This window comes from Canis lupus, chromosome 17, assembly GCF_048164855.1.
Source record: "Canis lupus baileyi chromosome 17, mCanLup2.hap1, whole genome shotgun sequence".
NCBI classification, from domain to species: Eukaryota; Metazoa; Chordata; class Mammalia; order Carnivora; family Canidae; genus Canis; species Canis lupus.
In genome coordinates, this window is record NC_132854.1 from 1,345,599 (window position 1) to 1,361,324 (window position 15,726).

General features: G+C 52.5%; 1 long non-coding RNA gene across 1 annotated transcript; it reads left to right on the plus strand.

Moving 5' to 3' along the window:
- Nucleotides 1-464: 464 nt before the first annotated feature.
- On the plus strand, nucleotides 465-5,122 carry LOC140608270 (uncharacterized). Its single transcript, XR_012010293.1, has 3 exons — nucleotides 465-930; nucleotides 1,270-1,376; nucleotides 4,705-5,122. It is a non-coding gene; the product is annotated as an uncharacterized lncRNA (long non-coding RNA).
- The last annotated feature ends 10,604 nt before the right edge of the window (nucleotides 5,123-15,726 follow it).

Consider the following 15,726-nt stretch of genomic DNA (forward strand, 5'->3'; position numbering starts at 1 on the left):
GGTGCAACGGCCCTGGGAGCTTCTTTTGGTTCACAGAGGCCATTGGCACAGTCCCGACCTTCAGATCAGCTTGTCCCTGGAGAACTGAGTCAACATCAGGATCCTGAGCACAGGCAGCAGCGTCCGCCTGTGCTTGTCCTGCGTGCATGCTCGTTTGTAGGGGGACAGAAGTCCTGAGGAGTCCTGGGTCCTCAATGAGACCCCCCATTCAGGAGTCTCATCGCTAGAAGGGAAGGGAGTGAAAAGAGAGTGCATGTGTGTCTCATCTGGACTCACGTTTTGGAAGTCTGAGCTGGGAGAAAGAAAAAAAAAAAGGAAAGAAAAGAAAAAAGGAATGTTTTGCAGGCAGCCTCTGTGGCAATAGAGGTCCCATGGCTTCTGGAACTTAAACTAGAGGAATTTTAGTAAAATATGTAAAATAAAATGTACATTTAGCCAGAAGGGAAACTACGGCGTGCCACACGGGAGAAAGGAATCATTTAGAAAATGCATGTCTCTTAACCGCGTGCTCTGAGAAATGGGACCATGGATGCGCAGTGATGAGCAGGAAGAGCTTTGCTAGAGGAACAGACTCAGGTGGTCATGGAGGCCAAGCCCCAGCACCTGCCATCTGCAAGCTGCAGCCCTAGGGCCGCCGGGGGCCAGGGGAGGTCCCGGTCCAAACCTGAGGGCCGGAAAACCAGAGGTGCCGATGTCCAGGGCCAGGAGGAGACGGGTGTCCCACCCAAGGTGGAGCCCAGATGCCCTTCCTCTGCCTGTTCATTCCTTAGGGTCTCCCATGGACTGGACGGGGTCACCTGAGTGAGGACATCTCCTCATTCAGCCTAGCAATGCGGATGCTTGCCTCTTCCAGAAACTCCCTTGAAGATGCACCAGCCCGCTGGTACCTCTGAGCCCAGCCAAGCTGACACATAAAATCAATCATCACAGGTATAGATAATAGTTACTTGTTTATTTGTATCTGTTTCTCCCCCACGTGCACACACATGTGCACACATGTACACAGTACACAATCCACATTCATGTGCACACATGTATACACATGCACCCACACATACACACACTCACACGCATATGTGTGCACACACGCACTCATGCACATGCACACACATGTATACACATGCACACACATACACACACACGGGTTGGTAGCAGCAGGGGACCCACGGTGCTGGGAACGGTTGGGTCTGCTGACACTGTTTCCTGGTCAGTGTGGAGAGCCCAGCGCTGTGTTAGTTCCCTCACATGTATTGTCTCTGACCTACGCAGCAATCCCACAGCAGGATCTCACAGACGAGGATGAGGCCGCGCTGCAGAGATGTGAAGTGACTTGTCTAGGAGTTGTGACACTGCCGCAGTGGAGGAAGCTCAATGAGGTGGGCCCCAGGCTCTCGTGGCAGTGCTTCCCCCTCCAGCCATTGCTGGCACTTCCCCACAGCTGGCTCTCCTCCCTGCGACGCTGATGGTGGCAGCAAGGGGTGGCCCTCTGCAGGGGGTACATGGTGAAGGGCGCCTCACCAGCCCCCTGCTGGGGTCTGTCAGTGACCAGCCACTGGGGTAGAGATAGGGTTGCCCAACACAAAGTTCCTAGACACCAAGGGTTCAGGATCTGGCTGGTTGGTGAGGGAGTTGGCGATTGGGGAGGCCCCATAGCCCCCACGTCCTGTTGTAGGCAGATGGCCCCTGAGTCCAGTGTGGTAACACGGTTGGCAAGGAGGCCAGTGGTGGGGACCAGCCTGAAGCCAGAGAGAGACCAGACAACCTAGCCAGAGCAGAAGCCATAGGATCACAGAGAAATGGTTTAAAAAGCAGAAGCTATTGTGGAGACTGAATCTACACTCAGGTACCGACCTGGTCAGGAGACAGGGAGAGGGAAGGGCAGGTATGTTTTGGAGGCTCCCAGGCTGGGGTCGTATGGGTCAGAAATCAGGCCAGAGGAGGGTGGCTCTTCCTGGAGGGCCAGTCTGGGACAACCTGGGTAAGCTGGCCTCTGGGGGAGCCATATCCTGGTGGGGCAGCCAGAGGCTTTGGGAGGAGGATTTCTGCCCCTGGTGCTGGATATTTCTTCCCCCAGACTCCAGAACTGTCTACATGTGTGCAGTGTGGGGAGGAAACTGGGTTAGGGTCCCGCTGGAGGTCTGAGGACAGAGGACAGCCTGGAGGGCCAGGGACGAGCTGCGCAGGTGCAGGGCAGGTGCAGGTGCAGGTGGGGCCTCGGCCACTGGCCTGAGCAAAGCATGAGGCCCCCCCAACATGGACTCCCAAGCCGATTTCAGGCCATGTGCAAAGCTCTGTCCGTGGCACAGTGGAGACACTCACGGATTAAAACCAGCTTCTTCCCTGGCCAGAACCATGTGGTGTTCACACAGTGGCCACTGGTGACTGTGTGTCATGAGCCTGGTGGACAGGGCTTTGTACCAAATCAGAGGACTCAGTAATAAAAACAACAGGAGGGGTGCCTGGGTGGCTCAGGGGGTTAAGGGTCTGCCTTCGGCTCTGGTCATGATTCCAGGACTCCCTGCTCAGTGGGGAGCCTGCCTTTCCCTCTCCCTCTGCTGCTCCCCCCTGCTTGTGCTCTCTCTGTCTCTGTCTCAAATGAATAAATAAAATCTTAAAAAAATAAAAGTAACAGTAATAACGTAAAATGTCTCATCAGCAATTATGTATTGATTATACTCGGACATGGTAATATTTTGGATGTATTGGATTAAATAATGTATTCTCAAAAAAATAAATAAAGCACCTTGTTTCTAATACAGAGGGAAACATTTTTAGTTATGCCCTTATATCCCAGGGCACAGGGGTCAGAGCTAGAATTCCACAATTCCAGGCTCCCCTCTCAGAACCAGGGCAGTTTCTTTCAGGAATGACCATAGAGACCCTGCATGCTTTCCTCTGCATCTGGGAGAGAACTCATTACAGAGCTTGGGATATAATATCAAGTTTGTCAGCTCCTCTGGCTCGATTAGGTTGGAAAGTATTCATTCTTTTAAGAATCAGATATAGTATATTTTTCTACAGCAAAAGTAAGACAAAATTTTAAGATGACATATACTCATTTGGAAAATACCACCAGCATTAGGAAGAGAGAAAGTAAATCACCGTATTTCTATTGCTAGAACCTAATGGTCAAATACCTGGTTGGAAAGAAAAAGGGTATTTTTATTTTATTTTTTATTTTTTTAAGATTTTATTAATTACTTGAGAAAGAGAGAGAGAGAGAATGAGAGAGAGAGAGAGATTGAGAACACAAGCAGGGGAAGAGGTGGAGGCAGAAGAAGCAGGCTCCTTGCTGAGCAGAGAGCCCAATGTGGGACTTGATCCCAGGACCCTGAGACCATGACTTGAGCTTAACCAACTGATCCCTGCAAAAGCCCGAGAAGGAGGGTATCTTAACAGCCTTTTCAGGTGAACATGGATTTTCTTTGATGCTACACAAAAATGTGACATGTGCTGGTTTCTTAAAAGAAATTGAGAACCACGTCAATGAACCATTCCTAATCTGTTACATTAAAGTCCATCACTCTGTCTTGCACTTTGCCTGGATCTTTTGCCCATTTTGCACAAGGCTACGGGGATCTCCAAGTGTTGACACATTTCCTCGTGCACTGTCAAAAAAGGCGCCATACATCAATGCACCATTGATCTCATCAGAAATGCCTTTAGGTTAAGAATCTGTCAAGCTCAGGGTCATAGATCCATTTTCTTCAATTTTTGCATAAAAGCTCAAATTTTATTGTTGACAAATACTCTCAGCTACTTTCCTTAAAGGGACAGGCTCACACCGGGAAGATGACTCTGCCAAACAGCCATGTCTGAATGTCCAGCTGAACTGCCGGCCAGTCTTTGGAGAATGAGGGATGGTCCATGAAAAAGTGGCTAGTTTAGCTTGGAACTCAGACCCTGGCACCGTCACTTTATCCTCGTGGTAGCTGTGGCTCTCGGTGTGTGGTGGAAGTGTGCTTCACGCACACTGCTGCTACTTTTATCACAGAGTATTAGACAAAAACCTTGACTCTGCATCAGATATGGAACTAGTGGAATCTGGTACAAAAGGAAAATGCAGGACCTTTGTTTTAAAAAAATCATTAAGAACTTCGAGATGGGGATCGCAGAGCATTCGGCCAGGTGCCGGTTCTTCTGTGCATGGAAACTGTGAGTCTGCACGGGTGTCTTGCCGAGGAGGCCAGCCTCGTGTTCTTGTGGGTTGAGACTGAATAAAATTAATACTTCTTACTGTCTCATTAAGCACATTTTAAGTGGAACTGGCATTTTTCTTGCCTTCTTCTGAGTGGGTGCTGGCAAGCACAGTGACACCAACATTACTGCCCTGGGTGTCACTGCCCTGGGTCACACTGATGCTCCCCAAATTGACCTGCCACTGTGTTTGGGCATCTGTGCAAATGTCCACGCAGTAAAAAGGCCAGGAGCATCTGAACATTGTTGTGGAAATAGCTCTGACCTCACTGACCCCCTGAGAAGGTGCTGGGACACCTGGAGTCCAATGGCCACACTCTGAGGATAGCCTGGGGTGGACCCCTGGGTCCCGGGGAGACAGAGAGACCTGCCAAGCGTGGTGTAAGTGAGGAACTGAAATACACAGGATAAAGGATTTCATTTTATTTGTTTTATTTTTATATTTTCTTCAGAATGCATATTTTTTAAAATTCATGCTACTTTATTTTACTTTATGTTTTCACGAAGGACCAAAGGGAGATGTGGCACCAACCTTCTCATCACTGCCCTCGGCCGCCATGAAATTCCCTGTGTGTCCCTCCCTGCCGGCCACTAAGCCCGGCGTGTAAGCCTCCAGGCTGTGCTGACGTTCTGCCCAAAGCAGCTTGCCTGCCTGGGCCCCTCCGTCTATACCAGGACGATTTCAACCACAAGTAGCAGGGAGGAGAGTGCGGGCTGCATGTGAACCTGCTGGATGGGACCTGGGGCAAAGAGGCAGGGCTCTGGAGGACTCCGCGGGGACCCAGAGCCTCCGGGAGCTGAAACTAGAGGGCCTCTTCCCAGCAGCCGGGCACAGCCAGTCCCCTCTGAAGGCCACTTCAACGCAGCAGTGCAAACAAACCCTGCCCTCTGAGAAGGATGGTAGAGAGCCCCACCTCCCTGCAGAATGAAAGACTCTACATCTTTCACTTCTGCTTGAGCAGGGACAAGATTCATTAAAGAGATGATAAAAAAAAAAAAAAATCCCCATCCAATGCCTTTGACCAAGCAGCCCTCATGATAAAAGGCTGCATCATGTGTCACTCCCCAAGGGCTGGGGCCTGATCTTGGCTCGGAGGCCGGCTGCTAAGTCTGCAGCGAGCACAGGCACTTAATTATTGGTAAAGGTTCCTGCTCGGGGCTCCCTCTCTGGCAGCCTCACGCCAGCACCTGTGTGCTCAGACCTGGGCCCGGACGTCCCCACAGATGTCACGGCTCTTTTGTTGGTTTCCTATTACTGGCACTTAATAGGCAGGGGCTGGGGCAGCTTTGCTCCGCTCTGGGATGGACAGCAAACATTGTTCCCGCTGTGGGCAAAGGGTCAAATGGTTTCTCTCGGCTCTAAAGCCCCGCCAGATAATTGCTGGTAATTAGCAATTTTAATTACCAGGTGCGAGGGGTCGGGACCCCCCTCTTGTAATTGGGTAGGCTGTTAACGGTCATGTAGATGTGACCAGGGAGAGTATTTTACCAATATGCTCTGGGTCTTTTAAAGTTAATGAAAGTAAAGCAACTGAAATCACCAGTGGCAGCCTGGGATAAAAGTTGTGCCGTGAGTGGGTCTGAACATGGCCGAGTGCAAGCACTGACTGCCCTGTGCCCGTGGTGAGCCTCGGGCTGGGGCGGCCAGGCCTCGTGCCTCCCTGCTGCCCCAGTCCTGATGGAACCGGCTCACTGGTTTCCATGCCAACTCTTGGGGGTCCCAGGACCACAGTGAGCAGAGCCCTGGCATCCTCTCGGTTGCTCCTGAGATGGTACCACCATGACCTCACGGCCCCCCAGGGGGTCTCTGCACCGTCCCTTCTCCCAAGTTTGTCTTGTTAACTCACACAAGGGTCTATTTGCAGTTGACAGATGTCCCCCCAAGTCCTTGCACAGAGGCCGGAAGCCTGTGCATAAATCTCAGAATCTCTGAGTAAAAGAAATGAGAAGTTCTTCCTGGGGTGGCCACGGCCCCAGATGCCACTAGAAGCACAAGCCCCTCTCTCTGGGTGACCCCAGCATTGGAAGAAGGAGGGAGAAACTGCACTCATCATTGTGGGCTCGGTGGACATACGGGCCGGGAAGGGCACTGCTAATGTGCTCAGGGCACATACCTAAGTCTCTGAAAGGACAGCCCTCATCCAGGGACCAGGGAGGGAAAGTGGAGAGAAGGTGAAACCCACCTTGACCACGAATGGGGCACAGGAATCCTCACCATGATGAGCCCTAATCTCTGCCCCTTTAACGGGGTCATGTGAGGGGGAGGGGGCATGCCCCCCACCTCCATCCAGACCTGTGGCCGTCCCTGGCTTCACGGCTCACCCCGCCTGTGCAGCAGAAGCAGGTGTGGCGCGAGCCTCCGGTCCCTGTTCCAGCCTTGGTTTTCTTGGCACTGTTCTTAGCAGCTTTAATTAAAACTATTTTCCTTTCATGACACACTCATTATGCTCCTTGGCCACAATACAGAACCCTTGCTGCAAGTGCTAACAGGGGCAATTCATTACTGTGGTGGGGCTGTAAGTGCCTGCTCTCACTCCTGCAGAAGGCTTTGTGGCTTCCAGAAAGAGAGGACTGGCCCCCAGCGTGTGTGGGAGGGGCCCCTTGGGGTAGAGGGCGGGCTCTGGGGAAACCAGGAGGCGGGAAGACAATGACCTAGGGAAGCTTCTCACTGGTGAGATGCCACTCAGCAATGTTCCCGTGAGCAGCGCCCAGAAGCTGGTCCCAGGTGGTGGTCCTGATGCGCGCACGCGTGTACAGGAGAGCAGACCTGAAGGTTTCCAAAATGGAAGAATGCGTCCGAAGCTGATACTTAGCAAATCAACCACTCACAAAGTATAACGATGGTGTGTGTAGCCTCCTTTGTGAAAATACAGTGGAGGTGTTAACACTATGGTAGGTTCTGCAGGTGTGTTCATGCCCTGTGTGTGCATTACACATGCTGTGGAGGTGCGTTGTTATGCATGCATGCTGTTTTGCACATGTATGTTCTAGGCGTACCACACATTGACATTATGTACATTATGTTTGCACGTTATGCCTGTTTCCATACATGTCCCACATGTGTGTTGTGTGCAATATTATGTACATGATGTTTGTGTGTGCTGTTTACACGTGTACAATGCATATCACACATGTATGTTATGTATGTTATGCTTGCATGTTGCATTGCTCTCTGAATGTGTTATATGTAACGTGCAATGTGAGTGTGCACGTGTGTTCTGCACGTGTTATTTTGTACACATGTTCATATACTGCTTATGTACATTAGGTGTGTTGTGTGTTATATTCATGTTAATGTTAACATGAGGCCTAGGGTTGCGGAGGTGTTGTGAGTGAGGGACTGTGGGGGAGAGATACCAGGATGCTGAGAGCTTGATGGGGGCTCAACCAGGAAGCATCCCCTCCTACTTCTTTCCTAGGTGGAGTTGATGTCATGCATCCTTCTGCCCCCCGGGTCACCACAATGGTTTTCATGGTGTCCGCCATCGGTGGCACACAGACCCTATGTCCCCCACCTGCACCCCAGACTTGCCCTGGGGCCCGGGCATTGTGCTGGGCCTGTGGGAGCGCCCACGCGGCTCCTTCACTCCCCAGTAGAGATGACAGCCATCCACATCCCAACATTTCAGCCTTCAAGGCCTGCTATCTCAACCAGGGCAGCCAAGGGCAGCTCTGGTTGTGCATCACCCTTGCTGAAGAAGGTACTAGAGTCCCTAGAAAATGCCTCTGTGTTTCCTTATGCTTGAATGCAAGGATCCTTTAAACCGTGATGTGGAAGAGCAGAAACAAGACCTGGAAATGAAGGTGTGGAACTCAGGAATATGCAGGAAGACGGGGCTCATCAGCACGGCCAGGGAAGCAGATGCAGAGTCTTTCATTGTCTCCCTGCCCCTGTGTGCGTGCAGCAGGGTCTTAGTGTTGGAGGGGGAGAGCAGGAGGTTTGGGGCAGGTCTTGGATGGCCCCTGGTGAGCAAGGTGACAGAGGACACCTGCCAGATGCCTCCCTGGATCCCAGTGCACAGAGGTCTGGGCCTAGAGGGGCCGGCCACCAGCCCAGCTGCAGGGACTTAGGTCTGTCACGCTGGGGTGTGGTGTGGGCAGTGCCCGTGGTCAAAGCAAGGCCTGAGAGGAGACCCTGAGGGACACCCATTCATCAACAGCCTTGCTTTATCTTGTAACTTTTCATTCTGAAATAATTTCAGATTTACAAGATTCCCGCCGACCCTTCCTGTGGGCAGCTTCCCCAGATGTTAACAACTCACAGAATCACAGCTCAGCACCATAGTCAGCAGTTAGCACAGTGCATTCTTACTAGCTGACCTATGGACCTTATTGCCCACTTCCCCACAAATGTCCCTTTCCTGGTCTAGGAGCTGAACATGGGCACCACGTCTGGTTGCTTCTCTGCAGCTCTTGGATCTGAGATGGTGCCTCCACACCTGTTTGTCTTTACTGGCCTTGCCGGTTTTGCAGAGTGAGAACCTATAATTTACCCCAACGTCGCTCAGTTGGGGTTTGGCTGGGCTTTCCTCCTGGATAGTGGAGGGCTTACGTTTTGGGCCAGAATGCTGTGGACGCATTGCTAGGTCCTCCTCAGGGTGCCCCCGGGGTGCTGGGTGTCAGGGTGTGTCTCTTCCCTGCGAGGGCCACTTCCACCAGGGGTCAGAGCCATGCCAGGTCTCTCCACAGGGAATGTGGTTTTCCCCTTTGCAACCAGCAAGTGTTTGGTGGGAAGGTATTTTGGGACAAGGCGTCCCATTTCCTGTTATAATTTCACCAACCAGTTTTTGCCCGCGTCAATGCTTCTGCGGCCGACAGGTATCACTGTGCTGCTGGCCAGGTGTGACTTTCCGTTTCCATCGCCCTGTCTCCATTCATGAGTTGGAATTCTGCTGTGAGAACTTCCCTTCCCCTTATGTATCTGTTATTTATTTGTGTCAGCCCAAGCTCTTGGCTGTTTACTGTCCCCGGTGGGACATGCTCTATTATTGTTAGAGAGTACCGGGTCCCACAGCTTACCTGGCCACTGACGGTCCTTCCTTTCATGTCACATGTTGTGGGCAGTTTGTTCTGATTCAGGTTTTCTGACTTCTCCATTGTGACCCACACTGTGATCTCGGGGCTCATTGTTGAGCCTGTGGGAGCTCACCCCTGCAGTGAGAGTGGCACAGCACCCATCAGCTATCTTGGACAGTGGCCCCGGGCTTCACACCCCTGCCAAGGGGAGACAGAGCCCAGGAATCGGGGCCCCCGACTCCCCCACCCCTGCTGCAGAAAGACAGAGACCAGGAATCGGGGCCCCCGACCCCTCCCCCCCTGCTGCAGAAAGACAGAGCCCAGGAATTGGGGCCCCCGACTCCCCCACCCCTGCTGCAGAAAGACAGAGACCAGGAATCGGGGCCCCCGACCCCTCCCCCACTGCTGCAGAAAGACAGAGCCCAGGAATCGGACCCTCCCATCCCTACCCTCTGTCCAGCACTGCCCTGAGTGTAGCTCTGTCCCCAGTCCCTGTGAGGTGCTTCTAGGAAACAGCCCACATCTTGCAGTCCTGGGGGAGCTCACATTTTGAAGTGCAGTTTTGGAGGAGAACCCCTCCAAACCAGTGGATGCCATGCAGGGAGGGGGTAGGCAGGCAGGAGGAACGGGGGTTTGGGTTGGGGGGTATGTCTTCCACTCTGAAGTCACATCTCAGGGGAAGTTGGCCACGCTGGAGCTGGTGCTCAGGCCCCTGCCCCGTGCTTGCTGAGTCAGGATGCTGTGCCGCCCAGAAAGAGAATTTGGGAGAAATAGCACATTAAAGTAACAGTCCCTGGCTGTTGTGTAAATACAGCCTGAGCCATCTGCCGCCCTGTGTGTGCACATTCATAGACAGCAGAATGCTGGAGGACCATCTCTAAGGCTTCAACACAGAGAAGCTTTCATCTCATTTCTAAAAAAGTGAGATAAGCATGTGGGGGGTGGTTGAGGGGGCATTTGTTCACTTTATGCAGCGCAGATTAGGAGGAAGCAAATGGAGCCTCATGGAGAAGGCTGTCCTGGAGATCTGAGCCCAGCTGCAAAATGACTCGTGTGTACACAGTGGGGAAATTGCCACAAGTGGGTAAATGCCAGTCTGGGGCGGGACCCTCCAGAAGATGCTAGCAGAGCACAGTGGATGGAGCAGCGGGCTAGGCAGGGCCCCAAGGCCTCTTGGGCTGCGTGGAGTGGACACAGGCTCGGCTCAGGGGTGTCAGGGAATGCCCTGGAGCTGGGGGAGGCCACCTTGGGCCCAGGCATGGTCCTTGGAGCATCAAAACACGTGGTGGGTCCTAGGGGGTGCAGAGCCCCAGGCCGTGCCCGCACCTCTTCTCCTGGGCTACCTGGAGCATTAATGTGGTTTCCAGTGGCTGAGGGACTAGCTCAGGGACTCGGGGGAGGGAGTCCTGAAAAGGGGCTGGCTCAGGGGGCAGAGAACCCCAAAACAGAGCTCACTATGGATGGAGCAGAGGAGACGCGGTGCTGTGGCTGTCGCCTCACCTGACAAGGGACCTTCGGGGCTTCTGTGGGTCGTTGATGAGGGAAGAAGGGCACTGGGGTCACAAGCCTCCTGAATCTGTTCAGTGGCCTGACCTGCAGTGTGAGGGCCTGGCTGTGGTGGCTGCATGTTTCCCAGGGTGGCCTTGGGAGCTGCTGATGGAGCAGCCTCAGTGGATGTTTCCAGAAGAAATGTCAGACTGTCACGCAGGAGCTCAAAGTCAAGATACTATGCTGGTAATACCTGAGCAAGCCTTTTCGCCCTCTCCCTAGTCTGCCTCTGCCACACCCTCCCAGGCCCTCCACAGAACCCCCTCCATGAGTGTCTCCAGCCTGCTTTGGGGTGACACCCAGCCATGTTCTCTGTGATCTGGAAGCCTGGACCAGAGTTTGTGTGAAGAAAGGGACTGTATTCTGTGCCAAGCACTTGCGAGGTTGGGGTGCTGCTCCCCTAGCAGAGTGGGCCTGGCAAAGCCGTGTGAGCGGCCTCTTTCTGACCCAGCGTGAGCAGACAGGAGGAAGGTGCTGGCAGGAGGTCTGTCCCCAGAACGCATGTCTAATGGTGAGGGGTGGACACCCTGCTCAGGGCCTGTGTGGGGACAGGCCGGCAAGCCGCCCAAGCCCAGCTGGACCTCTGCAACCCTCTGGAACCCATTTCCTTGTGGCCGAACCCAGGTCTGCATCTATGGCCTCTCTAGAGGCAGGCAGACACAGGCTGCAGGGTTCTGGGGCTGAAGGAAAAGAAGGCGGGCATTGGTCTTGGCAGGGGCACGCTTTCCAGGCCTCGTGGGTGCAGGGCATGTGCACGCTGGCTGGCCTCACCCTGGGCATCCAGGGAAGCAGTGGGGCCAGTGTGCACGGTCCTATTCTGTGTGCGGCAGCGTCCAGGCCTGAGGCCCCGAGTCACCAGAGACAAGAGGCAAAGACTGGGCCGGGGTGGGGTAGGGGGTGGTCTGCCTGTAGTCTCTTGTGTGGATGCAACCCCAAGGTCAGGGCCCTGGGATGAGGGGGTGGGTGGCCAACATGTTTGAAGGGACCTGAAACCAGGCCACCACACTGGGGTTTTTGATTGAAACATCATTCCTGAGAATGATGGAAACAGATATCCTGGCCCATTTCTGGGCCCCCAGAATGTTCTGGAATGTTCGGTTTCTGACGGGAAAGCCAAGAGTTTTTCCCTCCTGGCATGGCTGGGCAATACTTGCCCATCATAACGTCCCCCCACCACAGACCCACGGCCATGTCACGGGGAGATGGGGTGAATAAGTTTATATCTTCATGGGTTGGGGTTGAGGGCACTGCCCTGTGGCTCAGGGCATCCACTGGGCTCGTAGGCCACGTGTCACTGGCCGTGGGTGGACAGCAGTGGATTGGAGGCCCAGCAGTGGCAGAGCAGGGGATGGGGGGTTGCCTTCCTGTCCTTAGGTGCTGAGTGGTTCTTTTCAGGAAATATTGTGATGAATCACTGCCTTGAAAATGGTGACGTACTGGAACAAACATCTGTAAGCTCCTCTTGTGACAGGGACATCGACTTATGGACTTGTCTTGAGGACACTGCTGGGCAAGGGGAAGGAAAGGGTGTGTGTGCTTGTGGACACGGTGTGGTCTTGGCCTGGGAGTCAGCTACGCATGCCTTGAGGCTTCAAGTCTTGCTTGGTAGACAACCAATAAATTGTTCTGTATTTTGGGATATGCTATTGACTTGGTAGGGAACTTTGCATGTCATTAAGTTCTGGAGATAGTATTCTCTGGGAGCCAAAATAGACATATAATTTACATTCAGATTATATGTATATTCAGTACATTCAGAAGTGTGCTTAAATACTGTAAAGTGTTGCTTTACTTGTGTGTGATTGAGATCTATTCTATTTTGTTATAAAATTGTCTCTGGAGAAGAGATTGTCAGAATGCTGAGGCCACAGTGTGGAGAGAGAGTGGCACAGGGGGAGGATGGGAGGAGGGAGAAGGGAGGAAGAGGGGGGATGGAAGGAGGAGGGAGGGGGAGGGAGGAAGGAAGAGGAGGGAAGAAGATGAGGAGGGAGGAGGTCTAGAGGGTGTGAGGTGGTAGCCACGGGGCGCTATGGAGGGAGGGAAGCAGGAGGGAGACATGGAGCTTCAGGACAGTGTCCGGCACGTGTTGGAATATCCCCACTGCAGACAGAGCTGGTCCCTGCTCCAGATGACCTGGGTCTCCTGATGGAGACCTGGGCACGGGCATGGGGAGGCCATGCTAGACGCGTCCCTTTCTGGCGACCCCGCGGCCCTCCCACCAGCTGTGAGGTGGGTTTGGGGGCCTCTGACCTTAACCATGCTTTTCATCAGCTTTTGTAGGCTGACGTCCGACCCCTGCTCTGTTGTTGGAACACAAATCTGGGCTACTTTATTGATATTAGTTACCTGCTGCGCCTCTGAGCACCTCCCGGCTTCCTTGCTGTGCTCTGAAAACGCAGGTATTGTGTACCTGAATTATAATCTTGCTGTGATAATATGCCTGTATTGATTCAACAAAATGAATTGTCTATTTTGTTTTCACTTTGACATCTTGAAGGAAAGACTGACAATCGGAAACACAAATATTTTGGACTTCACATCTTGTGGCATGAAAATGTTTTAAAAAGTGTAATAATTGCAAGATAAAATTTTACCAGGAAATGCAGTGTGTTTGAACCTAGAGGGTGAACTTCTCACAAAAAGCACAGATCCCAGAACCGTGTAAAATATGACAATCGCCTGAGCACCTAAGAGGGAGAAAATAGCATTTCGTGGAAAGTACGACAATTCTAATATGAATAAGTAGAAACCGCAGCAATTGTCTTTATGCTTTATAAGAAATGGATAAAAGGTGGTATTTCCACACTGCTCCATTCTAAAGATGATCTCTGGGCTCCCAGGGGCTCCTTTGATTTTCTGGCACCGTCATGGCTGAACGCCACCCCCCCTCCCGCCACCAACCTCCAGGGCCAGTCTAAACCCCCCACTTCATGCCCAAACTTTGATGTTTCCTTGTGTGCTTGAGGTCATTTAAGTAGATTGGTTTAGGTTGGATTTCAGGGCTTAATTACAAATACTGTGTGTGACAGAGTGTTTTGATAAAATAACCCCATTGATCCAGTTTATTTCCATGTTTGAAAAAATAAGTACTTTTGTAAAAAATTTAGGAAGATAGTTTTATTCAAAAAGAACATGACTGAATTTTCTTAACTGATCTCACCTCTTTCTATGATGAGGCCCCATCGCTGCTTTCAGATGTGTTAGAATCACAGATTTTGATCAGTCCCATGACAGTTTGGGTTGGAATTGCTGGGATTTTTGCTTCTAAGCATCACGATCTGGTGGCTTCTGCTTAAGCAGACCAAAGAAAGGACAGAAGGGAGGCCACTGGGACGGATCTTGAGGGGAAGCGTCGTGGGAGACTCATCTCCTGACCAGCACCTGGTCCCCTCTGAGAAGCCTCCCCCATCCCTGCGAGCCTCACGGGTCAGCTAAGGGGGACCCCATGCTGGCTCCAGCCTCAGCTGACTCTGGGGAGGCTCAGGACTCCAGGCCAGCTTGCTGGGGTGCTGTGGGAGCCATGGTGGGGGAGGGCAGCTTTAAAAGAAGTACATCAGCCTCGCTGAAAACTAGATTAGTCCCACTAAGGCCTGGAGCGTGGCGCACAGACCCTGAAGCTCCCGCGTGGCACCCTGCCACTTTTGCTTGGTCCTTCTCCTGCCCTCTTCATGTACGTGTGTGATGGAGTGAACTTCTATGCATATGCTTACGCACAGGCCCTCTGTCTGGACCACTTGGGAGGGAGTGGGCACTGCTAAGCTGGCAGACTGGAGTCCTGGAAATGCTGGTGACATCCTCGTCCCATGTGGGGCAAGCCTTCTGAGAGAATGAAGCCAGCACGGGTGACAGCAGGGCTGGGCCTGACCTCCGGGTCCTCATGGTTTGAACACCTGGATGGACACAGACCAGAGCGTTCCACGTCTTTCTCAGGCCAGTTTGAACTGGCTTACTGCTGCTCACGTTCGAGGTCTCACAGCCCTGGGTGTGATCATCGGGGCACAGTTAGGGTGCAAACCCAAAGGTGATGGTGAACCCACGAAGGACTCTAATGGAAATCATTTCTCTATAAACTACCACTGAGAAGGAGCCGTATCCATCATGTGCTTCCTGCATCCAGCCTCAAGCAAGAAAGCTGGTCAACAGACAATTGATTCCCTGCTTGTTGACGAGATGAGCACTCACAAGCCTCTGCTTGTGTCCTGGCATGAAAACGTAAGGGGAGGGTTTTCCCTCCACTAGTGACCAAACTTTTGACCAAAACTGTATTCACTTTTGAGATAGTCACGACCCCACATGGCTCACTTGCAGTCGTGTTCCCAGCATCCTGGCTGGCTTGCGTAATGCAACGACCGCTTCAGAAAGAGCCTCCCATCCACATGCTGCTCCATTCTCATGCTCACAGCACGGAGCCCACTGAGGTATGCCAACGGCAGCCACACGGTGTGGCGCAGGCTTGGTGACGGGGTCCCGACAGAGGCCAGGCTGTAGGGGGTGGTGGTGAGGGTGCAGCGGCAGGGTGACCAACACCACCTCTAGACCCATGTGGCTGTGCTTGTACAGTTTCTCATAACTGCCTTTCTCCATGTGTGAGGTAACACCTCCACTGAGATTCATTAAAATACAGAGTGTTTAAGAAGGGCAGAAGGGAAAAGACAAAGAAAGAAACATCCCTGCTCCAAAATGGAAAATACTACATTTCTCTTTTAAGGAAAGTTCAAAACCGAAGATCTGCAAGCTGTTGTGGGCTTTTGCGAGGTGGCTGTCCTATAGTTCCAGCATGAGTAGTGGCTTTACCGCCCAGCCCAGGTAAGGATGGACGTACACACGTGTGTGCACCTGCAGAGGTAGTGTGGTGGAAATGAAGCAGAAATCATGAGAGAGGGGCTCCCGCTGGCCCCAAATCCTTCGATGGAGATTCATTTGGAATTTACCTTTTCTTTTCTTTGCCTACCTTCCTGCAAGCTA